The following is a 26,566-nucleotide window of genomic DNA, read 5'->3' on the forward strand; positions in this document are numbered from 1 at the left end:
TGGTTTCTGTTACTGCAGTCATGATTTACAGTGCAGTAATGGTGTACAATTCTTAAGGTGTAGAAGCTGTTGCTACACTACAGTACAATTCATGTAATAGTGTCAGATTCCTACATCCACTGTCTCATTCATACCATATAATTTCAACAGCAAGTGTGTGTTTTTAAGGTACATTATCAGTTAAAATAGCCTTCACGGTATATGAGTAACTCATTTTTATGTGATCTAATAGCTTAAAACAACAAATAGTCTTTATATTTGAATTTACAGTTAAAGTCTATATTATACATCATATAATAAAATCCATCTAACAACTTACTTTACCTTCTCTGGTACAGTTTTACCATAGCTAATTGCACAGGTCAATACCATTTTGACCACTGGTTCTCTAATCTATGTTATGTTAAGGTTATGTTATGTTAAGGTTATGTTAAGGTTATGTTATCTGAGTCTTAGAACCTGCCAAATCTTCCAAAAACGAAATTCAAGGCGAGGTAACAAAATAATATAAACTGATACATAAATCAAGATGTGACAAGAAAATTAAATGGCTGAAGAAAACAAAATAAAGAAACTAAACACATTTAAAAAAAATGTTTTTAATGCTTTCCTAAAAGCAAATAAATTCAGTATAGAATGTAACTGCACTGGTAAATTGTTCCAAAGACAAATAGCAGAAAACAGAAAATATCCAGAAAATAGTGATTTAAAACAAATGCATTTAGCAGATGGAAATACCAGAAGCATAAAGTTGTAAGTTTCTAAATATATCAGCAAAAGATCATCCTTTGAATCATCTGAAGTTTAGAGAGTTGAGGAGAGTGAGGGAGTGGAGGAGTGGCCTAGTGGTTAGGGTGGTGGACTTTGGTCCTGGGGAATTGAGGAACTGAGTTCAATTCCGGGCACAGGCAGCTCCTTGTGACTCTGGGCAAGTCACTTAACCCTCCATTGCCTGCTGCATTGAGCCTGCCATGAGTGGGAAAGTGTGGGGTACAAATGTAATAAATAAAATATCAAAGTTCTTTAAAGTCTTAAAACTTCCCAAAAAAATCAGAAGAACAGGCTCCATATAGAGCTTTAAATATAAGACACAGTACTTTAAAATGAATTATTGCTCAAACTGGCAACCAATGCAACTTAACCAACAGTGAGGAGACACTATCATATTTTGAGCAGCAAAAGATCATCCTTTGAATCATCTGAAGTTTAGAGAGTTGATTACCAAGTAATCCTATATACAAGGAATTACAATAATCAAGTGTTGAAAGAATTGACAATTGCACAATGATTTTGAAATGTTCAAATAAAAAATATGAACATATCAAACATAGCTGTTTAAGTTTGAAGAAAGACTTACATTTTATATAAAACTCCATTTAACGTGAAAAGTTGAGGAACACTCCTAAAATTTCTGATCAACTTTGATGGAAAACCCATTATCAAATGAAACAGTCTGTGGAATATTAGAATGGTCAAGCCCGAACCAGTGGATCTTTGCTTTATCCTCATTCAATTTAAGTCTCATGGCTTTTGACCAAGCTACTATCTTCTTTAGATGAATATTAATTTTAGATACAAGAGTTCCAAAACCATATCTACAGGAATCAGGAGAAAAATATCATCAGCATATGACCAAAATTTAACATCTGATCCAAAGGAAAGTTGACCTAATGTACTCATATGCAAGTTATACAGCACAGGAGATAAAGGAGAACCCTGGGGGACTCCACAAGGTAAATGCCAGGGATTTGATATAGACTTGTTTTTTCATACAGAGTAATGTCTCTGGGTAAGAAATAATTTAAACCATAAAATAACTGAGTCAGACCAAAAATTGAAAATAAATTCAATAACAAAATGTGATTTTTACCATATCCAAAGCAGCTGATATGTCAAACTGCAACAGAATCATATTACCTCCACAGCAGAGGCCTTTTTAACTTCAGAAGTCAATGATAAAAGTAATGTCTCAGTACTATGAAAAGCTCTAAACCCATGTTGAGAATCCTGAAGTAAACTGAACTGTTCTATATAATTTGTAAAATATTTTTACTGCTGTAATTGCCTATTGCTCATGTTTGATCTATTCTTATTGTACACCGCCTTGAGTGAATTCCTTCAAAAAGGTGGTAAATAAATCCTAGTAAATAAATAAATACATATATGCTTCCTTAGCTGCTGCCGCAGCACAGTGAGCAGACTATTTCAATGTATCATCAATGTTGACGCCTAGATCCTTCTCCTGGTCGGTGACTCCTAATGTGGAACCTTGCATCATGTAGCTCTAGTTCGGGTTCCTCTTTCCCACATGCATCACTTTACACTTGTTCACATTAAACGTCATCTGCCATTTGGATGTCCAGTCTCCCAGTCTCATAAGGTCCTCTTGCAATTTTCCACAACCCTCTTGCGGTTTAACAACTTTGAATAACTTAGTGTCATCAGAAAATGTAATTACTTCACTAGTTATTCCCATATCTAGATCATTTATAAATATGTTAAAAAGCAGCGTTCCCAAGAATAGACCCCTGAGGAACCCCACTATCAACCCTTCTCTACTGAGAGTAAGGACTATTTAATCCTACTTTCCATTTTCTTTCAACCAGTTTTTAATCCACAATAAAGCACTACTTCCTATCCCGTGATGTTCCAATTTCCTGTGGAATCTTTCATGAGGTACTTTGTCAAATGCCTTTTGAAAATCCAGATACACAATATCAACTGGCTCACCTTTATCCACATTTTTGTTCACCTCTTCAAATAAATGTTGTAGATTAGTGAGGCAAGATTTCCCTTCACTAAATCCATGTTGGCTGTGTCTCATTAATCCATTCTTATGTATATGCTCTGTAATTTTGTTTTGTATAATAGTCTCTATCATTTTGCCTGACACCAACATCAGTATCACCAGTCTATAATTTCCTGGATCACCTCTGGAACCCTTTTTTAAAATTGGCGTTACATTGGCCATGCTCCAATCTTCCAGTATCATGCTTGATTTTAAAGATAAATTACATATTACTAACAATAGTTCTGAAAGTTTATTTTTCAATTCTATCAATACTCTGGGATGTATTCCATCCAGTCCAGGCAATTTGCTACTCTTCAATTTGTCAAATTGCGCCATTACATCCTCCAATGCAATCTTATTTTCAAAGTCTTTCTTTGTCTTACTTATCAATACTTTGCATTTGACTTACCATTCCTTATGCTGTTTCCTAATTTTTTCAGTAGGATCCTTCTTCCATATTCTGAAGGATTTTCTTTTAGCTCTAATAGCTTCTTTCACCTCCCTTTTTAACCATGCCGGCTGTTGTTTGGTCTTCCTTCCTCCTTTTTTGAATACATGGAATATATTTGGCCTGAGCCTCCAGGATGGAATTTTTGAACAGCACGCACGCCTGATGTAAATTTTTGACCTTTGCAGCTTCTCCTCTAAGTTTTTTTTTCTTTTTCTTCTCATTTTATCATAATCTGCTTTTTGAAAGTTAAATGCTAATGTATTGGATTTCCTGTGTGTACATACTCCAGAGCTTATATGAAATCTGATCATGTTATGATCTCTGTTACCAAGCAGCCCCAGCACCATTATCTCCTGCACCAGATCATGCGCTCCAATAAGGACTAGGTCTAGAATTGTTCCTCCTCTTTTTAGCTCCTGAACCAGTTGCTCCACAAAGCAGTACTTGATTTCATCAAGGAATTTTACTTTTCTAGCATGCCCTGATGTTACATTTACCCAGTCAATACTGGGATAATTGAAATCACCCATTATTATTGTGTTCCCCAGTATGTTAGCCTCCCTAATTTCTGATAACATTTCTACATCTGTCTATTCCTCCAATCCCCACATGCCCAGCAACATCTGCTTCCCAGCATGAATACTGTCTCACCTGCCTTGCAAAGAACCCCTGCTGAGCAGAAAATAATTAAAAGATGCTCGGGATACTAACACAGGCCTGCCCCAGTCAGCCCCATGCCTATTCAATTAAATTAACAAGTGATATCCAGTTACAACTTTATTTATTTTTTTACTTGAAACAATCAGACAAAACTGACAGAAAATAAAGAGTACACCATGCCTCGCCTTTTTTTTTAATTATTATTTTTAACTCTGCAGGGAGGTCCCAGGAGATAAAGCAGGTGGGTAATACTACTCACCTCTGTTGGACAAGGCCCCTTAATCTCTACTAACTGGCCTCACATGTGAAGCTTGTGGTCTAGAGCTTGGCCCCAGAGGGAAAGACACATCTGCACTCAACTAAAGGAAGGTCTGTGGACCAGTCCCTGGGAGTAATGCCTAGGACAAGGCTCAACCTCAACAGCTGCAGGCCGTGGACTCTACACCCTCAGGAGAAAGGCCTGATCAGAAGAAATCCTGCTATACCAGTCACCTGCACCAACTGTTATACTGATGATGTCATCAGAATTATGAAGACTAGGCTAACCTTTTATTCCCTTTCATTTCGAGCTACTACTTTTGAGAACAAAAGCAGCCTTCTTTTCTCTTACTTTTATTTTCTTTCCTTACAAAAAGATTTGTTGCCCTTGAAATAGCTCCTGTCAATTTTACCCACTGCTTTTCTAAGTTTCCCAGATGTTCCCATCCAGTTAACAAGTGCTTGAGGTATTTCCCCATCCTAACAAAGTTAGTTTTTTGAAGTGTAGAACCTTCACTTTTGAATGAACCCTCTCCTCGCCTGTCTTAATATTGATCCACACTATTCATTGATCACTGGATGCCAGATGATCACTCACTATTATATCAGAAACATTATCACCATTCATAAGCACTAAATCCAGTGTTGCCACATCCCAAGTGGGTTCCATGACAAACCGCTGGAAAGTTCTCCCTGTAGAGAACCCAGGATCTCCCTACTTCTAGAATACACCACAAAAGGAATGCAGCAATAAACATCTGGCATATTAAAATCGCCTATTGGTATTATTTCCCCTTTCATAGCTTTTTCTAATTCGTCTTCAATTAAATCTCTATTTCTTCTACTTGTCAAGGCCTATATATCACAACAGTATAAACAGAATTTCCATTCCACTTTCCAGAATTACCCATAGTGCCTCTTCGTTACCCCCTAAATTCTGTAATTTTGCCGCTTTAATATTATTTTTAACGTATAACACCACTCCCTTTCTTGCTATTACATACATGTCTAAATCCTGATTTTAGAAAGCAGGACTTACATGTCTAAAATTCAGAAATAGACATATGGCAAGAAGTGTGTTTTTGCTGGACCTAAAACAAATGTGAGTTCCCCTTTCAAAAGGGGAATATATGTCTCTGTCCCAATAGATCGACACCGGGATTTACAATACCTGCTGTCCAAGTCATCTATCTTCCAGAAAAATGCTTGTTTCGAACAGCACTCCATTAGAGCAGTGATTCTCAAAATTTTTTCAGTAACGATAGACCTGACAGATGATGCTCACATATCTGACACACTACATACATGACCCTCATGGACCTTTGGTCTGATACAGTATAGCAATTCTCATGAATTAAGTGTACACATGCTCTGCATCCACAAATACCCTATCTACCTACAACAGCAGGCACAAATCATAATTAGTCCATTTTCTCCATGGAAGTTATCACACAAAAATAAATAAATAAATCAAATTATGATTATCATGTCACTGGAGTGTAATAGCAATATCTCTCCATTACCAGGCTCTCTGTGAAACACAAAACCTGAAACAATCCTAACTCAAATTACATGTAGCAAGTCTACCATAAAACAGTAGCACTAACTGCTATGACTCAAACAACATGAACCTTACCTAAGAACTGGCAGGACTACAAATATTACATGGGGCCCTAGAACACCAATAAACGTCTACAAGTAAAACAGAACAAGTGAGACTGCTATAGAGTTCTACACAAAAATGCATGTATGTAGACAGACTACCACACCTTGGCAACACACAAAACATAGACAAATCCACACCAAATACATAACAAGGGGTCACAAACTAATATGAAGCTGAAAATTGAACTGGGAACCCCAAGAGGTCAAACCACTTAGAGGCCAGTCCCTGGCTTATGCGGTATATGAAGCATTTCTAAAGAAATAAAATAAATAAATAAATGAAACGCAACACATGAGAAATAAAAACAGAAATGTATTTCCTCTTCTACTGAACAAAATACAAATACATCCATGTTGCACATTTCCTAAAACTAGCATATTCCACTTAATAAATTTAAAATAAAATGCATTTTTTCTACCTTTCATTTTTCAAAGCATGCTTGTCCCAGTTTCTCTTTTCTGCTTTCCTGTCTGCCTTCCACTCTCATTCCAGTGGTGCTGACATATTTCCTCTCTTTTCTGTCTGCCTACTCAGATTTCACCCTCTCACTCTTCAGTCCTCCACCTATATTTCACTTATGTATCAACTTTCCATCTCCTCAGGGCCGTGCCAACACGGTAAGCGAGGTAAGCATGGCAGGGGGGCGCTTCCCTCTGGGGGGTGCCGCCGCACCATGCTCACCTCACTCGCCCTCCCCCCAACATCCCTTTTCTTTTTTTTTCCTTTTTAAATGTACCTCCATAGCGGTTCTGGCAGCGCAGCGTCAGTGAAGGAGGCGGCGCTCCCGACGTCGCTAGCCTTCCCTTCGCTGTGTTCCGCCTTCTTTTGACGTCATTTCCTTGACGTCAGAAGAAGGCGGAACACAGCGAAGGGAAGGCTAGCGACGTCGGGAGCGCCGCCTCCTTCACTGACGCTGCGCTGCCGGAACCGCTATGGAGGTACATTTAAAAAGGAAAAAAAAGAAAAGGGATGTTGGGGGGAGAGAAGAGGGCGGGCAGTTGAACAATGGGAGCGGGAGGGCAGGGGAGAGATGACGAGAGCATGGATTTGAAGGGGGAGGGGAGAAGAGGGCAGGCCAGGCCAACTGGGACATGGGAGCGAGAGGAGAGAGAGGAGCATGGATGCGAGGGGGGGTCATGGAAGGGAGAGAGGGGAATTGCTGGATAGGAATTAATGGAGGGTGACAGAGGAGCATGGATGGGAGGGGCAGGGCTCAGGGAGAGAGGGGAATTGCTGGAAAAGGATGAATGGAGGGGGCAGGGGACAGAGGAGCATGGATGGGCATGGATTGGGAGGGCAGGGCTCAGGGAGAGAGGGGAATTGCTGGAAAAGGATGAATGGAGGGGGCAGGGGACAGAGGAGCATGGATGGGCATGGATTGGGAGGGCAGGGCTCAGGGAGAGAGAGGAATTGCTGGAAAAGGATGAATGGAGGGGGCAGGAGACAGAGGAGCATGGATGGGAGGGCAGGGCTCAGGGAGAGAGGAGAAATTGCTGGACAGAGAGGGGAGGGAAGAGAGATGAAGGAGATGAAATGAGGGAAAAGGAAGAGAGGAGAAAAACTGCACATGGATGAAGAAAATAGGCAGAAGCTGAGGACCAGAAATGAAGAAGAAAGGAGGAAAGGAAAGAAATAAATGGAAAGGAAGCCCTGGAAACGGAGTTAAGAGGACAGATAGCAGCAGAATCAGATACTGGACCAGCATGATCAGAAAAAGAAAGTCACCAGACAACAAAGGTAGAAAAACAATCATTTTATTTTCATTTTAGTGTTGGGAATATGTCCACTTTGAGAATTTACATCTGCTATCTTATTTTGCAATATATAGCAATTTGTTTCTAAGAATATTGCTGACAATTCCTGTCAGTGTGGGAAGTGGTGAGCGATCATTTTCACGGGGGGGGGGGGGGGGGGGCGCCGCCGCCGCCAACTGATAGTCTGCAGGGGGGGGCGCCAACTGATAGTCTGCAGGGGGCGCCAGAGACCCTAGGCACAGCCCTGCATCTCCTCCTCTCACCCCCTAGCTCTCCTGTCTCAACTCATTCCCTAGCCCCCTATTCCCTTTTCTTCCACCCACTTCCCAATACTACACCTCTACCCTCTGTACTCATCATCCTCCTCTCACTCATGGGCTCTCCCATTTGATTCCATCAGACCAAACATCTTCCCTTCCTCCCTCTTCCCACAACCTTGTAGCCCAGCATCTCCTCTCTCATTCTTCACCCCCACTTGTAGCCCAGCATCTCCCTGTCCCTCTCTCTCATCTGCCCTTACGGTCCATTTTTTTTCCTGTTTCCTTTTCCTTCCCCTCCACCCTTATGATGCAGCAGTCTCTGTCCCCTCTATCTTCCTTACTTTTCTCTCATTGATTCCCATCTAAACACACACACAGATACAGCATTGCAATATTACGTGTACTAAGTGCTGTGAGCCTATATATATGTAAATACAATATACTTTCTATATATATCCAAACCCGTGTGGATTGTGTATTCTTGGGAGCCCACCTCCTTTGTGAACTGGACCCGGGACCATACCTGGACAACAAATGCTGACACTGTCATACATAATTGGTGCACAAAGGTACATTCTTCAATGTGTTTTTGATAAAGTTCGGTATCAGCAGACTCTGTTCTAAAAGGCTAGTGAAACTTGAGACATCCTAACCTGGACACCATAATTCTGATTTGTACATCCTTTCTAAAATCCGCCCCATAGTGGATGGAGTTGGAGGGAGGGTGTGTCCCACTTATCTGGCCTGATCTGGCATGGATGACAAGGAACCAGTGGTTAGTCAAATACAGTTAGAGCAGGGGTGGGAAGAGGGAGGAAAGGAAGGCATTGCTGCTGCTTAAGGATGACACTGGTGACTGAATTCAAAGCCCGTAACTGTAGGTTTCCTAACGGAGTTCTGGTGCAATGCACTGTTGAGCAGATGTTGAGCAGGCGTTTGGTAAGAAATATACAATGGGGTTAAAATCTCTGGGTAGTTGGAAATTAATGATCATCGAGCCCAAACCCAGTCCTGGTCCCAACTGAGCTAAAAGTACAAAGGAGCATAAGAAAATCTGATGGGTGACAAACAAAATAGAGTTAATATGTAAGATAGAGTTTCCAGTCAGCAAGCTCTAGGCTTTATGGTAAGAATAAGGGTAGAAGTATTTTCAGTATTTAAAAAAAAAAACGTAGACAGGCTGGTTTTAAAACCTGGTTTTGAGAAGGGATTGGTAGGGCCTCAGCCATATCTTAGCTATAATGTACTTGATTTCCAAAAAGTGCAGTGTATGACTTGTAGTGCTGTGAAAAGGTAAACTGTACCTCATTTATTGTATTTAAGTTTATATTTGGTCATTTTACTATTGTTATGCTGTTAACAAAATTGTAAGTTTTATATTAAACTGTACCTGCAGTACACCATCTTGGTTGAATATCTCATAAAGGTGGTTAATTAATCCCAATAAACAGTAGTAGCAGAAGTGGCAGAGAGCGAAGGTGACTGCTTTTACTGATGGTAAAGCCATAAGAGTTCAATGTTGACAGAGGCTTATTCTGCAATGCTTGATCAACAAGAGAACCAGATTCCCTTGAGTCAGTCATGTTGGGGTACAGTGAGAGGAAAAAGGAGGATACCCCAAATATAATACTCAGGCCCAAGTATATAAGGTGGAGATGAAAACAGTAATGGAATTCAAACATGCGTGGGATAAACACAAAGGAATCCTGTTTAGAAGGAATGGTTCCGTGGAATCTTAGTGGAGATTGGGTGGTGATGCTGGTAATTGGAAACAAAATGTGAGCTGGGCAGACTTCTACGGTCTACGACCTGATCGTGACTGAATAGATAGGGATGGGCTGGAGTGTAAATTTTAAGGGGCTTCGATGTTAGCTTCAGAACTTAGTACAAGAACAGTACTGGGCAGACTTCTACGGTCTGTGCCCTGAGAAAAGCAAGGAGAAATCAAACTCGGGTATACATATAAAGTATCACATACCATGTAAAATGAGTTTATCTTGTTGGGCAGACTGGATGGACCGTACAGGTCTTTATCTGCCGTCATTTACTATGTTACTATAAGAAGTAAAGCCAAAGAAGAAGTACATAAAGCTAGTGAGCTGACAACACTGGGAATATGATGGCAATCCTGATGCAGACAGCTGCAGCCTTATATCCCTCCTCCAGGCACAGCCAGAATTCAGTAAAAGGCATGACCTTAAGTGAGTCAGCCTTGAGGAGTCTCCCCTGCCACTGTTTTTCCACATGCTGGTGTTTTTCTCTAAACAAGTCTCCTGATATCCACCAAATCATAACAGTGCTTCCTGAAAACAAAAGGGGCACTTAACTGATCCTCCTCCTCTTCCTGCACAGGGGCTTGTTAACATCAACATATCACATTAAGCCATTATCCAGCCAGTTCCTTTTTTGAAATAGTAACTCACAATTTTCTATTCTCCAAGAAAAGAAAAAAAAGGAAGAAAAGAAAATATTTTGCTGACTTTCTCTATAATAAAGCAGGATTTTAAATAAAAAGACCAGTTATTTTTAAAAAATGTTATGTGGCACAAAATGCATAGCTACAAGCAATGTATGAGGATTGATGCACACATGGGAGCTGGTCATGTAGTTGTGAGGAACTGGAGCAATTCCTAACAGGAAAAGAGAGAGAGCGTTGTAGAAAAGCTGGAAAGTAATTAATACAAACAGTCATAGTATATCGATCCAAACCTCTGCACTAAAAGCCAAAATGCTGGAAGAAGACATTAATTGTTATTTTTGTACCCCCATGCTTTCCCACTCATGGCAGGCTACAGAGAGTTAAGTGACTTGCCCAGAGTCAGAAGGATCTGCCTGTGCTGGGAATTGAACTCAGTTCCTCAGGTGCAAGTCCACCACCCTAACCACTAGGCCACTCCTCCACTCCATGTGGCAGCAATAAATGAATCATGGTTCTGGTTCTGTTATTATAATCAGGACTTGGAGGTGAATATACCAGAATACTCTCCTTTCGAAACAGAGAGGGAGTGCCTTTATATATCAGGAGCACAATAAAAGATTTCCCCCCCCCAATATTGAGCCCTCAGATTTCAGCATTTTTAAAATGCTACCCACTATGGCAAGTCCAGATATTCAACAGTGTTATCTGGATAGTGATTGACGTTAATCATCTAGATAGAGCACAGAGGTGCCAGCACTGTTCATATAGTGACAATATTCAGCCACTATCCAGATAGCTTATCCAGAGACTACTTAGGACAGCATTTTTATGGTCCTACATTATCTGAATAGTGTTACTGAAAATCATAACATAAACACTGCCATACTGCGAAAGACCGAAGGTCCATCAAGCCCAGTATCCTGTTTCCAACAGTGGCCAATCCAGGATACCTGGCAAGATCACTAAAACAGATTTTATGCAGTTTATCCTAGAAATAAGCACTGGATTTTCCAAAGTCCATCATAATAATGGCTTATGGCCTTTTCTTTTAGGAAATTATCCAAACATTTTTTAACCCTGCTAAGCTAACCGCTTTTACCACATTCTCTGAAAACGAATTCCGTAAAATAAGCACATAAATTAGGAGCATAAATTTTAGGAGTATAACCTTTATAGAATAAGGCTCAATGCGACTAATATGCCAATTTTATAGAACAGCACCTAGCACATTCGTGCATAAATGCCAATTTGTGACATCATTCACATACGCCTATTCTATAAATCAGTCTACGCAATTGGTGCCTAAATTTAGTTGCCCTTTAAAGAATTGCCCTTCACCTGATTATTTCTTTGGCTAGAAGTATAGGAAATTCCCTCATCTCTATATTATGTTGTTCACAGAATACTCTGGACAGCAGTTAAACTGCATAAAGTTGATCTACCTCTTTCTAGCATTTGCTGGCTCTCTGGTGAAGAAATGAGAATATTCAATCACTTTCTACTGTCTTACTGATAAACAATTCTGGAAAAAAAAAAGCATGATATAGGACTAAGATAATTCTGAACCGTCGTGTGGTCAGTGCTTACAAAACAATGGAACCAGCTTATTTATGTATGTACTGCACTCCTCTGGGAGGACCGTGTGCAGGGTTATAGCAAGTAATTGGGGGGAAAAAAGCTTATCAAAGAGCACATGTGGTGGAGTCTGGTTTGTTTCACATGTAAATATGAAATAGTTGCTGGCAGCCTAGGAGACAGCGTGAGCGAGCTCCTATCTGTAATTCTATCTGGGAAAGCATTATTCAGTTCTTTTGAAGTCTGCCCACCTGGTGTTAGTTTTGTGCCATTTTCATATTCTGTTTGAGCAAAGCAAATAATAGTATTGTTTTGATGTTACCATGAGTAATACCACTTAAGTATATTATTTGCTAATATTTAACCTATTGTTGTGGATCTTCTGGGAGGGCCTGTCCTCTGCACATTGCCAAATTATGTAGCATGCAGCAGGCCAGGAATATCTTTACCACCTTTTGGGGACTGTACAGGAGCTCCCCTCCAGAACGGTCCAGACATCAGAACCTGTTCTTAAGTTGTCCGAAGGTGCGCTCGATGATGCCACGTGTAGTCCGATGTCTACTGTTGTAGTTCTCCTCCGACCTTGTTTGTGGGTGCACTATGGGGGTCATGAGCCAACTCCACTGTGGGTAGTCTCTGTCACCTTTGGGGAGAAGCAGGATGAGAAAGATGAGTGTGTATTGTTTGGAGTGGGTACCTTGTGGAGGTGGGGGGGGGGGGAATAGTGGGTTGTGGAATGAGCTGGAGGGAGACTGCTGAGGGTTGCCCGGTGGAGGACGTATAGTTTGGGCAGATCCATGCTGCACTTACCTAGGAGTCATCCGCCGGTGATCTCCCCTAGGTCAAACTTGCGGAAGATTCCTGAGTGCTGCAATATATAGGCATTAAGGGTGGAACCTGGGTATCGGGCACACACATCTAGAATCTCCCCCTGGGCGTCACACACAACTTGCATATTGAGTGAGTGGAATGCTTTCCTGTTCCTATAAGTGGCCTCTCTTGCCCGGGGGGGGGGGGGGGGGTCTGAGTGCGACATGTGTGCAGTCAATGGTGCCTATGACTGAGGGGAAGTGAGCTATGGCATAGAAGTCAGCAATGTTGTTCTGCAGGGCCTGGGTGGTGGGGAAGGTGATGTACTCAGAGGTGTGGGTAAGGAAGGCATGAAGGGACTGGGTGTGGCAGTTAGAAATGGATGCCTGGGTGAGACCCGTGTTCACAGAGAGGACTGACTGGAAACTCCCAGTGGCCAGAAAACATAGAGAAGCAGTGATCTTTAGGTGCACAGGGATAGGGTTGTTCCTACGGGTCCTGGGCTGCAGGAGGGGTTGGAGCTGGTCACAAAGGTGCTGAATGGCAGCCCTATCAAACCGGTACCTAGTGAGACACTGCAGGTCAGTGAGGTCTAAGAAACTGCTACAAGGCCTGAAAACTCTGGGGTGCGAGTACCTCCTGCGGTGCCTCCCCTCTTCCTCCAACATGTAAGCTACCTGTGCATTTAGTGCCTCCATTTCCCTACACTACAGGTGCAATGCAGTGACACCAGTGCTCACCTCTCCCTACCAACCTGGTGAAATACAGCAGCAACAAACAGAAGCTGACACTCACTCTCCTACCACCGACAAACAATGCGGTCACGCACAGCAGAGCCACACTGCAAGCACTCTCTGACCCACTACAAACTCTCCTGTCACATCCTCTAGCCACTCACTCTCCAAGCAGCAATCGACAGTCTTCACAAACACACTGCAGCAGCACACAGGACAAAGAGACAACAAACAGGTAAGGAAATGAAATATGAACTTGGGGACAGTGAATGGAGAGGGATGGGGGGATGGGGGAGATAGAGGAAGGAGTAGTGGTGTCTGGGTTTGGGGCTAGAAGGGGTAGGGAAAGCTGAAAAGGTAAAATACAAAAGAGGCAGGTGAGGGTGAAAACATTTCGACTAGGGGACACAGACAAAGGTAACAGGTACTCAACAAACTCTCAGCTTTCTCTCCAAACAACGATTTCGCCACTCTCCAACTCCACAAAATCGCTAATGGGTCTAAAGACAACTTCCCCCTTACTCTGGTCGCTTTTATTTCAGGTCTAAGGACGCCCATGTTCCCGCCCATGCGAAACCATTTCTCTAGCTGTTATACGTTGGAGGCGCCCATCTCGTAACGCCACCCATAACACGCCCCTAACATGCCTCCTGTGGGGACGACCATAGATGGGCGTCCTCGCGCTGAGGACATCCTTAGGGCCCTGTTTCGATTATTAGATTTGGACAACCTTCTTTCACAGGAACGCCCATGTTCCTTTTGTGTCGCTTTTTGGACGCCCTTCTCTTTCGAAAATGAGCCTGATTGTGATCTTCATGATGCACTGTTCTTTCTTTCTATAAAGGGAATGAATGAAAGGAATGGCATCCACAATGTGACCACATAGGAAAGTTGATTAAAAATTATATCAAACAGAAATAAAGCACAGTGGAGACCGGTTTCAATTGAGCAGGAGGAATCCGCCAGCCCACAAAAAAATAATAGCCTAAACATCCTAAAGTTACTGGGTTTAAAAAAAGGTTTGGACAAGTTCCTGGAGGAAAGATCCATAGTCTGTTATTGAGACAAACATGGGGAAGCCACAGCTTGCCCTACAAGTAGCATGGAATGTTGCTACTATTTGGGTTTCCTTTTTCCTCTATTAATAGGCTACATATGTGAGTGCTGCTGTTGGCTTTTGTCACATTTATATACTCTTTCTAATTTTAGATTTGATTTTTGGGAGTATATAGTGTTTGTTCCCCTTTATTTCTTATATATTATACTATTTGGGTTTCTGTCAGGTACTTGTAACCTGGATTAGCCACTGTTGGAAGCAGGATACTGAGCTAGATGGACTATTGGTCTGACCCAGTATGGCTATTTTTATGTTCTTATTGGGCTCCACATGAGTCGTTCAACTGTTCATGCTATTCTGGTATTCACAAATTATAGGTGATAGCTTACTATGAATACAGTCAATAATAAACCTTGAAAAATAAACCACTTCTGAAATGCATTTCTGGACATTAATCCCCAGATTCTCTATATGGTGCCCAGAATTGCATACCCAAATTTGTACGCATGCCCAAGATTCATGCGAACATAAATGAGTAATGAGCCCTTAACTATCAATAATTGGAAGCTAACAACCAATTATTATTGCTAACTGACACTCATTAAAATTTGCATGTGCATCTGGCTGTGTGTTATTCTATAATGCCCATGGTCTTACTTAACTCTACTAGCGCGTAACTCAAAAGGAGGCATGTCAGGGGCGTTCTGAAAAGAATTGCGTTTAGTTATAAAATACGGCCTCAGCGCACCCAACTTGAGCACCAGCACTTATACCAGGTTTCTGCAGGCGTAAGTCTGGCACCTAAAGTTAGGTGTGGGAATCCATGCTAAGCCCTTTATAGAACTGCACTTAGTGCTGATTTTTTCCAGTGCCAAATTTTCAGCGCCATTTACTGAATCCAGCCCTAAAAGCATGTCAAAATGAGCGCAAGCATTTGTTGTCAGCCCAGACAAATTGAGACCCTGCATCAAAGTACAATAATACTAGGTGTTACTTTAAATTACTAGGTGTAACTTTAAATTACTGTTATCAGTAATTTAAAAATACAAGCACCAATTTACTTTGAAGCGTTAAGTTCAGAAACAAGGAGTTTGAAAAATACGCTTGGGCAGTGTGGCTTTGGGAGATACAAATGAAATAGTAATGGGGGACTAGATAGGAAAACAGGAAAGGAAAGAAACCATGGTAGAGCTGAATGCAAATTCTTAAGTTTGCTTTAAAAGTTTGAACTTAAGTAACCTTTATTTTTAAATTGTCTACAATACAGTACTTACAAGTGGTGCCATACAGACAGCAGTAGTATTAACTGGCACATTTCCTACTGTATGAAAAACATTTTGGGCCTTTATAACATGCTACATAAACAATTTCATATACACCAACAAGGACCCACAGTAATGAGGCATTATTACACATTAAACAGCCTATCATAAATCTAAATAAACTAAATAATTACAGCTAGTGAAAGGAACTGGCAGTTATTTTGTGCCCCTTGCCCTTGCTCTCTAAACCTTTGCTAGGTTTAAAAGAACACTTTAACAATAACTGAGAATGTTTTTGCATTGCCTCTTGGAGGTTTTCTTCTGCAGTTTATGTGGACTCTTGCTAGGCCTCCGTGAGCCCACGGTCATTACACTACTACCTTGTTTCAGTCACAACATGTGCCTATGTGTGTGTAGTGTAGCCAGACTTCTCTAAAGGGCCTAGAGTAGCCCCAGAGGCATTACATAAAAGAAAAAGTGAATGGACTGGCACTTTAAACAGGACAAAAATGGCAGTTAACTCACCAGTGCAAGACAAAGGGTCCTGGTGGCCTAAGCTGATCTGAATAAAAAGGCCTAGTGGTTAGAGCACTGGTCTTGACATCCAGAGGTAGCTGGTTCAAATCCCACTGCTTGCTGCTCCTTGTGATCTTGGGCAAGCAAATACAAACTTGGGCAAGCAGGTACAAACTTAAATAGTGAGCCCTCCAGGGACTGGAAAATACCCAGTGTACCTGAATGTAACTCACCTTGAGCTACTACCGAAAAGGTTTGAGCAAATTCTAAATAAATAAAACAAAAAAACAAAGGTATAGTAACATAGTAGATGACGGCAGAAAAAAGACCTGCACGGTCCATCCAGTCTGCCCAACAAGATAAACTCATATGTGCTACTTTTTGTGTATACCTTACCTTGATTTGTATCTGTCATTTTCAGGGCACAGACCGTATAAGTCTGCGCCCTGAAAATGACAGATATGTGTTTGCCCCCCCCCCCCCCCCAAAAAAAAGGGCTGTATCAGAGGGCTGGAGGATTTTCTGGGGGTCACTAAGACAGCAGAGCTAGTACTGACAGCCTGTTGAGAGAATCAGAGTAAAGTCCAGCCCTAGTGGGCGGGACAAAGAAGTTAATAAAAGAGATTACTTGGAGAAAATTCTGGTGTTTGGTAGCCCACCCCCCTCCGAGACCCATAGCACCAAGGGGGAAGTCCTGGGTACTACGGGTGAAACTTACAAGTGTGGTGTTTGGAAGCCTCTGCACAAGACAGACGGTGACTGCAGTAGTGTTCCCAACTTGGAAACAAAGTAGGAGTGCCGGGGGATAAATGCCTCTGGTGAGAGAAGTGGGAGTGGGTGAGCCTCATTTCTGGCAGGACTTGCATTGCATGAGTGAATGGACCGTGTGCCGGGATGGGACAGACAGTAGCTGAAGAGATGAATGAGGACTGGTGGGGATCAGTGCAGCATTTATCACATGCAGATGCTTTAACCTCAAGAAAAGGAGATTGACAAGTATTTCTTCTGCCCAAAAAAACATGTCACGGCTCTGCCATGACTCCCGCCCCGACACATCTTTTCCTCCTGTCGAATTTCTATGGTGTTTTTCAGACCGCTTAGTGCTTCCTGAAGCAGGTCCCTTAGGGCATGCGCATGCCTAAGAGCCTCTGTTTATTTCCTGTAGTAGTGTAGGGGAGGCATCACTTCCTGCCCCACGATACTTAAAGGCGGCCCAGGCTTTTCCCCGATGCCTTCGCAACGAGGTCTCCAGCATTCCCTGTATGTGTTCCAGCCAAGTTCCTGCCTTGTCTTCATGTTTCAGCTGAGTCCTGCCTTATCTCCAAGTTCCTGCCAAGCTCCAGTACTGCCTTGTCCCCAAGTTCTTGCCAAGTTCCAGTCCTGCCTTCTCTCTGAGTTCCTACCAAGCTCAGCCTTGCTTTGCCTTGTCTCTAGTCCTAACCTTGTCTTGTTCCTTGTTCTAGTCTTGTCCTGTCTGGTCTTGTCCAGTTCCAATTCTTGCCCTGCCTTGTCTGGACTCAGTTCTAGCCTTGTTTCCCTGTCATGCCTTGCCTTGTCTGGATCCAGTTCTAGCTTTTTTTTTTCCTTGTCCTGTCTAGTCTTGTTTGCCTCGTCCAGTCTAAGTCCTGCCTCTTGGTACTTTGCCTAGTGCTGTACTTACCCCGAGTGACTCGCCTGCTGTAGTCGGACCTGGCTACAGTCCAAGGGTTCACCTCCCTCTTGAACTGTGACAGATTGCGAAGGCCATGAGCTTGAATGAGTCCTCTGTGTTGGGATAGCCAGGATGTTGCGGATCTCCTGTTGGAGGGAGGCTTCTTCAGTGTATAGACTTGCTGCCTTTTGCATCTAAGATTCAGACCAGGCTGGGAAATATTTTCTTTGAGCTCTGATGTCCTGAACTAAGCCCAAAGAACAGAACCATGATTATGTGGTCTAGGACACCTCTGCTTTCCGAAGGGCCTACAGTTTCGAAAACAACTCATGGAAGTCTACTACTTTTTGTTCCTGTGATGGTGCAGTGTTCAGTCTTCTGAGACACTCTGCTCTAACCAAGAAGAGGAGGCCTTTGAGGGGGTACTGCCTGCCGTGACTCCCACCCCAATACATCTTTTCCTTCTGTCGGTTCAGGGCCTGCAGCATTCTTTGGACCATGTAGTGCTGACACTGGTCCCTTAGGGCACACGCACACTGAAGAGCTTCTGTTTATTTCCTGCAGTCACATCACTGGGAAATCCTGCGGGGAGGCGTCACTTTCTGCCCCAAGATACTTAAAAAAGGCCCAGGCTTTTTCCTGATGCCTTCACAATGAGGTCTCCAGCTTTCCCTGTGTGTGTTCCAGCCAAGCCCTGCCTTGTCTCCAAGTTCCTGCCAAGCTCTAGTCCTGCCTTGTCTCCAAGTCCCTCCCAAGCTCCAGTCTTGCTTTGCCTTGTCTCTGAGTTCCTGCTTTGTCTCTAGTCCAGCCTTGTCTGTCTTGTTCCTTTTTCTAGTCTTGTCCTATCCTTTTTGGTCTTGTCCAGTTCTTGCCCTGCCTTGCTTTGCCTTGTTTGGACCCAGTTCTAGGCTTGTTTCCCTGTCTTGCCTTGTCTTGTCTGGATCCAGTTCTAGATTTGTTTGCCTTGTCCTGTCTAGTTTTGTCTGCCTTGTCCAGTCCAAGTCCTGCTTCCTAATACTTTGCCTAGTGCTATATCTAGCCCGAGTGACTTACCTGCCATATTTGGACCTGGCTACAGTCCAAGGGCTCACCTCCCTCTTGAACTGTGACAATACAGTAGACTGGTACCTATTTGTTCTGACTGCAAATAGTTTGATAAGTACCTTGTTCTGGTTGCACATGGAGGAGATGTAAAATAGAACTGAACAATGATTTGTATGCCCTGACATCATTGAAGAACTTGTTTGCGCTGTGCTGACCACCTAAACGATTCTGAATTGTACAGACCAAGTTATCAAGTTTATGAACTGTTTTCAAGTTACTGTTAGTAAAACAAGTTGAAGTTTTCTGCAACTGGGACTGTTGACTAGTCTTTGGTGTGCAAGAGAACAAAAGAGTGCCCAGAGAAAGAGTACTCTTGGCCTACTGAATTTATTTTGGGCCTGGCCTGCACCCAGCTCAAGTGATCCTGCCAGTGGAACTGTGTGTGACAGAAGTATTTTGATTGTGTGACCACGGTCTTGGATGGAGTTGAGTGAAACTCCGGGGTGGAGCAGAGCCAGAAGGTAAAGTATAAATGTAGCAGACCTCTCAGAAAGGACTGGGGCTGAGGGTAACTCAAGGGGTGGGTACACAAGTCAGTGATACCCAGTGGCGTAGGAAGGGGGGGCGGGAGGGGCGGTCCGCCCCAGGTGCATGCGCTCGGGGGGTGCCGGCCCCCACTGGTTCCCTGCTCTCTCTGCCCCGGAACCGGTTACTTCCTGTTCCGGGGCAGAGAGAGCAGGGAACCAGCGGGGCCGATGCAGCTCTGAGTGATGTGCACTTGGGGCGGATCGGCCCTCCCGCAGGTAACAATGCAGCCCGGGGGGGGTGCACCATGGGGGGGGTCGCGCCGTGCTGCACCCAGGGGGGGTGCGCAGTGGCGACCCGCCCCGGGTGCCATTAGCCCTCGCTACGGCACTGGTGATACCTGTGTCAAAAAGTGTTTAATCTTCTCAAAATCCTTTCCCAGACCAGTTTAAGAGTCCCTAATGGCTGGCTATAAAATTAGAGCAGTCGCTGGACAGACACACCAGACTCACTGAAAAATAAATAAGGGAGGCTGAAAAGTAGTACGCACATAAGATTCCAATTTATTTGATCCTCCCCACATGCAAAAAACAAGTAACGGTTATGAAAACAATTAGGCAGAGAGCCCATAAAAATAAAGTAAGACAGTTGCAAAAGGTATTAAAAATGTTTACAGTCCACGATCCCTGCTGAAGTATACTCTACTCTCCATTAGAGGTCGACCAAATTTTGGTTTTGGCACTGCCAGCGCATTTTCAACTGAAACTGAACCTCCCCTCTCGTGATCACTCTTTGTACCCTCTCAAGAGAAAATGAGCCTGACAGCAGCCCCAACCACCTCCCAAGCCCCACCCGCCCAGCAGAGCTGGTGGGTATGGGCAGAGGAGCATCCCCACTAGCTCCTGCAATAGCTGGCTCCAGGTCAAAAATGGCTTCCGGGACTTCCTGCTGTGCGGCAGGTTCCGGCAGCCATCTTGAGATTGGAACCAGCACGGGCAACAGTGAGTGAAGGGGTGGGCTCAGGAGGAAGGGGCTGCCACCAGTGGGGGGAGGGGGTTTCAGGTCCAGGTCTGGGTTCAGGTACAGGAGGGGCTGCTGCCAGTGAAGGGTTCAGGAGGGCTGAAACCAAGCACCCAATTTTGGTCAAAGATTTGGTTTCGGCAGAAGCCAAAAATCCTGATTTCAGTCAGGCTCTGTCTCCTATATTCTCTTGTGCTTATTCACTAGTGGTTGGGTGCTACACCCTCTCTGCTCCTCAGTAAGTGCTTTCTTTACTCTCAGGGCCTTAAGCAGAACACACTTTTATTATATACAGTCTTTAGGGCAGTGCTTCCCAAATTTGTATCCTATATGATTCCATTTTGACAATTAAAATTTCACATGACCCCAGACTATGACTGCACTGTTCTCATAATGCATATTCCATGCATTAATAAACAGCAATCTAAACCAGCCCAACAGGGATGGACTAACAGTGATCTGCGCCCCTGGGCAATAAGGTTCATGGGTCCCTAACCAACTATCAAGAATGATTAAACTAGATGGAGTCTAAGAAAGAGTGGGTCCCCTACTGTTGTGGGCCATTGGGCATTACCCTATCATCCCAGTGGTGAGTCCACCCCTGCGTCCCAACATCCAAAAGAAGACTCGCTTACTTTCTAACTGCTCATTGCAAATAAGCAAAACAGATAGCTTATTGCATGCAAGTAGTTGAAACAAGAGTTTTGTCCAGGCAAGATGAGTCGCTGAAACTGGATGCTGATCAGTCGGCTGCCAGACCGAAAGGATGGATGTTGAGTGACTGGAGAAATTGATTCTGAATTATTGCAGAGGTGGATATTAAGCGTCAGAAGGAAAAGGATGCCTGTCTGTTGACTACATGGATGCTGGGTTCAGTGAAATAAGGATGTTAGGAAATGACAAAAAGAGGATACTGTTTCCAGAGGGAAAGAGAGCCCAAGAGGAAGAATTCCTTTCTACAGGGAGGGGTACAAAGCCACAAGACTGGGGGGAAGGGGGGCAGAGGAAATGACAAATAGAGTCAGAACATATACTTTGGGCTGAAACCTGAATCTAACAGGTTTCCTAGTGACTGAAGGAAATGAGTCACATGCAAGGTATGACCTAAGAAAACAGAGATTACAAGCCCTACCAGGAAGTCACTGCTAGCTGGACTTACATAATATAAATAGAAACAAATATAAACATGCACACACAACTGTGGAGACAAAATACTTCTTTTGCCTTACCTCAGTTATCCAAACCATGAATGCAGCACTGGTGGCACACTGTTATGTGTTTCAGTTTCTACTCACAGACACCAGTATTCTACATGGGTTTCCATCCTACCAAGAAGTTCACACAGGAAAAGGGGATAGAACCTGTGAAATGTTCACTGATTCACAGGCCCTATGCTGACTACCACTACTAGACATAGGTCACAGTGCAGGGGCATAGCCATAGGTGGACTTGGGCCCACCCAGTTTGGGCTCAGGCCCACCCAGCAGCAGCAGTGCACCCTTGTCCATACCGGAGCTCCTGTTCAAAGGGTCACCAGCAGCATGTAAGAATCGCTGCTGCCGGCTGACCCAAAAGCCTGCCCTCTTCCGCCGCTCCTGTTCAAAGGGTTGCCGGCAGCGTGTAAGAATTGCTGCTGCCAGCTGACCCAGAACCCATCCCACTTCTGCTGTGCCTGTTCAAAGGGTCGCTGGCAGCATGTAAGAATCACTGCTGCCGGCTGACCCGGAAACCTTTCCTCTGTCACGTATTTCCCCCTAACTATGATGTAATTTCCTGGGAGGAACGCAGCAGAGGGTAGGCTTCTGGGTCAGCCGGCAGCGCAGTGATTCTTTCTTACATGAAGCCGGCAACTCTTTGAAAGGTGCTACAGTGCTGTGATGCTCCCGATGCTGCACATGGTGGGAGGGAGGTTGGAGAGAAGGAAAATTGTTGGGTATGGGAGGGGAGCGAAGAGATGCTGCACAGGGGGTGTAGGAGAGAGGGAAAATTGTTGGGGAGGGGAGAGAAAATTGTTGGGCATGGGAGTGGAGGGGAGGGAGAGATGCATGGGCAGGTAGAAGAGAGGGATCATTGTTGGGACATGAGGGAGAGAAGAGATGCTGCAAGGAGGGGGAGAGAGAGGGATAATTGTTGGATGTAGGGTAGGGTGGGGAGGGAAGGAGGGGTGAAGGATAAGAGAAGAAGAAATGTTGGACCTGGGAGGGAGGGGAGGGAAAGATGATGCACTGGGGAGAGAGGGATGGGGGAGAAATGTTGGACATGGTGGTGGAGGGAAGGGAGAGATGGAGAGATACTGCAAGGGGGAAAGAGATGTTAGACTTGAGATGTAAGGGCAAGAGAGAGAGAGACGTGGGCAATGGGAAAGAGAGAAAGGAAAAAAGAAGGAACAATGTTGAACAAGAGGGTGGAGGAGAAGGGAGGAGAGATGCTGCAATGGAGGGGGGAAGAAAGAGGGAGATGGATCCAGAGGTAGAAGGAAGTGAGGTAGAAATGCTTGACTATGGATGAGAGGGGAGAAATGCTGGCCCCTGGGGAAAGGGGAAAGAGGAAAGAGAGAAGAGACAGGAAGATGTTAGGAGGGGGTACAGGGTGGGAAGAGGAGAAATAGGGATGCAGATGCTGGGCTAGAAGGGTTAGAAGGAGGGATGGTGGAACCATGTGAGAGAGGCCAAGGGGTGGTAAGGAAATGAACGAGAGGAGGATAGTGGTTACAGGGGGCAGAAATATGATAATGGGGAGTAGATTGAAGATGAAAGGCTGGGGAAGGAGTAAGATGGGGAATAGGACAGCTAGTGGGTGAAAGAAGGAGATGGAAATCTGATATGTATCTGAAAAGTAAAAAGAAGGAAAGGGGTTAGAGGGTGAAATTTGAGTGGACAGAGAGCAGGAAAGAAAAAAGATAGCTAAAATTAAAAATCAATATGTCAGAGGCAAGTGTAGTGAGGGAATGGAACAAGAGTGAAGAAAAGACAAATGAACAGCAGATGCTTGAAGGAGAATTAACCAAATGACAGGAAAGTGGAAAAGAGAAACTGAAACCAACATGATGGAAAAATAAAATGACCAGACAACAAAGGTAGAAAAGGCATTTTATGTTGAATTTATTAACTGAAATATGTTAGCTTGAGAAATGTGCATAGCAGATATCATTTTATTGTATTCAGTAGAAAAAGAAATACATTTCTGTTCTTATTTCTCCACTGTAGCAGTACATACCGAGGTTCTGAGTTCAATTTGTGATCCACTGTTCTGTATTTGGTGAGAGTGTCAGTGTGATTGTAATGGTAGGTGGGAAGATTGGAGGGGAGACAGTGAAAAGAGGGAATTGGGGGGGAGGGGAGCTTTTTTATTTTCTGCCCTGGGCCCTAGCATGAACCTTGCTGTAGCTGGTGGGGATCCCTAAGCTACATCAGCTGAGGATCTCCTCTGAAGGCAGCCAAAACTCCCTTCAACTAAACTTGGTGGATGACTGCAATATTCTTGAGCCACCAATAACTAAGCATGCATGGGGTGCCAGCATCGGTGACTCAAGGAGTTGTTGTTGCTATTGCTGCCTGCCAAGCTTGGTAAAAAGGATTTCTGGCTGTCTTCAGAGGAAGTTTTCAGCTGACAGAGCTTGGGGATCTTTATGAGCTAAAGTATATTTTGAGTTGGGAGGTGCTGGGGAGGGTTGGAGAGTGGTGGGAGGAAGGGGACAGGGCAGATAGAAAATTTTGTGCCCACCCACTCTGGGCTTAGTAGGGTTACCATATGGCAAAACCCGGCTGTCTCAATTACTTCCATTGAAAGCAATGGAAGTAAAACCCGGCTGGCTCAATCCGTCCTCCTTTTTCTGGAGCCATATGGTAACCCTAGGGCTCAGGCCCACCCAAAATTGGCTGTCTGGCTATGCCATTGTCACAGTGGAAGCACAGAGAGAGGGTGAGCAGTTAAGGTCCTAACCCCCAGCTTCAGAACCACTGCTTTTGGGCATGGGATATAGCCTGTTCTCTAATCCTTTACTCCTTTTTCATGTTCTTTTCAGTCAATGTTGTCTTTCAATGCTCTAAATGTTTCATTCCCTCCTCACTATGACTTACGGCTCATTGTTCCCAATACTTCACCTTAGGACTAGGCAGGTCAGGGCTTAGGACATGGACCCTACCTCCTATCTCATATACACCTCTAGCACTTACCAGATGTATCATTCTCCAGCTTCAATCGTTTCCCCATCAGGACTGTAGGCCAGCAGTGGCTTCACTCCATTTCTCTTTCTTGAGGATAAGGTTCAATCTCCCCAATGCTATCTCCTTTCTTCTCTCGAGTGGAGGAGTGGCCTAGTGGTTAGGGTGGTGGACTTTGGTCCTGGGGAACTGAGAAACTGAGTTCAATTCCCAGCACAGGCAGCTCCTTGTGACTCTGGGCAAGTCACTTAACCCTCCATTGCCTGCCGCATTGAGCCTGCCATGAGTGTGCGGGGTACAAATGTAACAAAAAAAAATATATCACATTGTGTCTCAAGGGACAGCTGATGACCAGACTGGCAATATCTGATTCTTCTTTATCTTTAATGGAAACTAGCTTCTTTTTCTCTCAGTAAGCCGCAGGGGACAGTTGTGGACTAAACTGGTAGCCCCTATGTTTCCTCTTTTGACTTTAGAGCAGGAAGGCAAGGTTCAGATGGGCATCAGAATGGAGAACCCACTGCTTGTAGTTCTACATTCCCTCTCTCATGGACTCCATGGAGGGAGGAAGACAAGGCTCCTCCCTAAACTGTGAGTTTTATACTTCCCTCCAAAAGCTAAGGCTCTACCACCACTGTTACTTTTCCAGAATAGATCACGCCTTCATTAGTTTTGACTGGCACTACTCAGGAGCAGTGACTCAAATGTTCCTCCTGTCACTGAATAGGAAGGCAAATGATGTCCTGCTATAGTTACAATACAAAACATGGTAAAAGTAATAAGAAAATCAAAGAATCAATAATTCAAGTCCTGAGATATAAAACAGCTCCTCTAGTTCCCTCCTCTCTCTCTCTCAAGTCCTGGTCAGAGGCCTGCTTAATTAAGACTGTGCTGCTTGAACTACAGAGGTGTTTTACCTTGTGTTTTTTGGTTTGAAAATTAGCCCCATAATATTGGTCCCCATTCACTTTACTGAGGGAAAAATAGTTCCCAAACATTAACCTCCTGACAATCTTAAGCTAAGTTCTTGGTCCTTTGGCTGCTTCTTCAGCCCAGACTCCTGGGGTCTCTTCCATATCTCCTCCTTTACTTCAGCACTGACTTAGGGGTAATAGCACTCCCTATGTTTCTATGACTTAGTTGGCTGTCTGGAATACTTCCCAAGCTGCATCCTGAGCCCTTTTGGGCTCCTGCAGCCTCTCCTCCTTCCCTAGGACTCATGTAAAGGGTACAATAAGATGCCTGACTTCTGGATACAAAACCTTTTATCCTTCTCTCAAAAGAAATGAAGAAGACACCCCCTGGCCAGTGACTGACAGGTAGCCCCAGCTTCCATGATGCTGCACTACAGGCAGGTCATATTAGGCACAGGGACTCCAGAATGTTCTATTTGGACACAGAGAGCATACTGTGATAGCAATCTATATATATATATATATATATATATATATATATATATATATATATATATATATATATATATATATATATATATATCATAAGTTTCGGCCCCATCACGTACTGGATTATAAGTTTAAACCCTCCATTTGTCTCCTTGAAGAAGTTAAAGTATTTCTCAAAACCTGTTCTACACATATCGTCCACAGTTTATTTATTATGAAGAAAACACTAAAGGCTAGATTTTCTAAAGTGTGCCAACACATTAGCACATATTATTGTGACCTGTCACCCTCAGGCATGCCTCAGCATCCCCCACTCCTGTCACAGTATACAGGGTGGCCCTTCAGAAAAATTGGATTTGTGCACATGTCGCCTGAGGAGCAACAAAACATTGAAGGAAAAGCCTTACTTCCTTTCCTATAATCCCATCGCTCTGCCAGGTAACTGGCATAACAACTCATCCTATCTGCTGACAGAGCAGTAGGAGAAGAGGCTGGGATGGAAACAAAAGAATACTTCTCCCAAAAGCATGAGATTCTTGTCCAGAAA

At 43.7% G+C, this 26,566-nt stretch overlaps 1 protein-coding gene across 1 annotated transcript in view; it reads right to left on the reverse strand.

Annotated features, from left to right (window-relative positions):
- The window catches only part of ARHGEF28 (Rho guanine nucleotide exchange factor 28), a 562,380-nt gene that overhangs the window by 440,350 nt on the left and 95,464 nt on the right, over window positions 1-26,566 (reverse strand).

The sequence above is a fragment of the Microcaecilia unicolor genome, chromosome 2, assembly GCF_901765095.1.
Source record: "Microcaecilia unicolor chromosome 2, aMicUni1.1, whole genome shotgun sequence".
Taxonomy (NCBI): domain Eukaryota; kingdom Metazoa; phylum Chordata; class Amphibia; order Gymnophiona; family Siphonopidae; genus Microcaecilia; species Microcaecilia unicolor.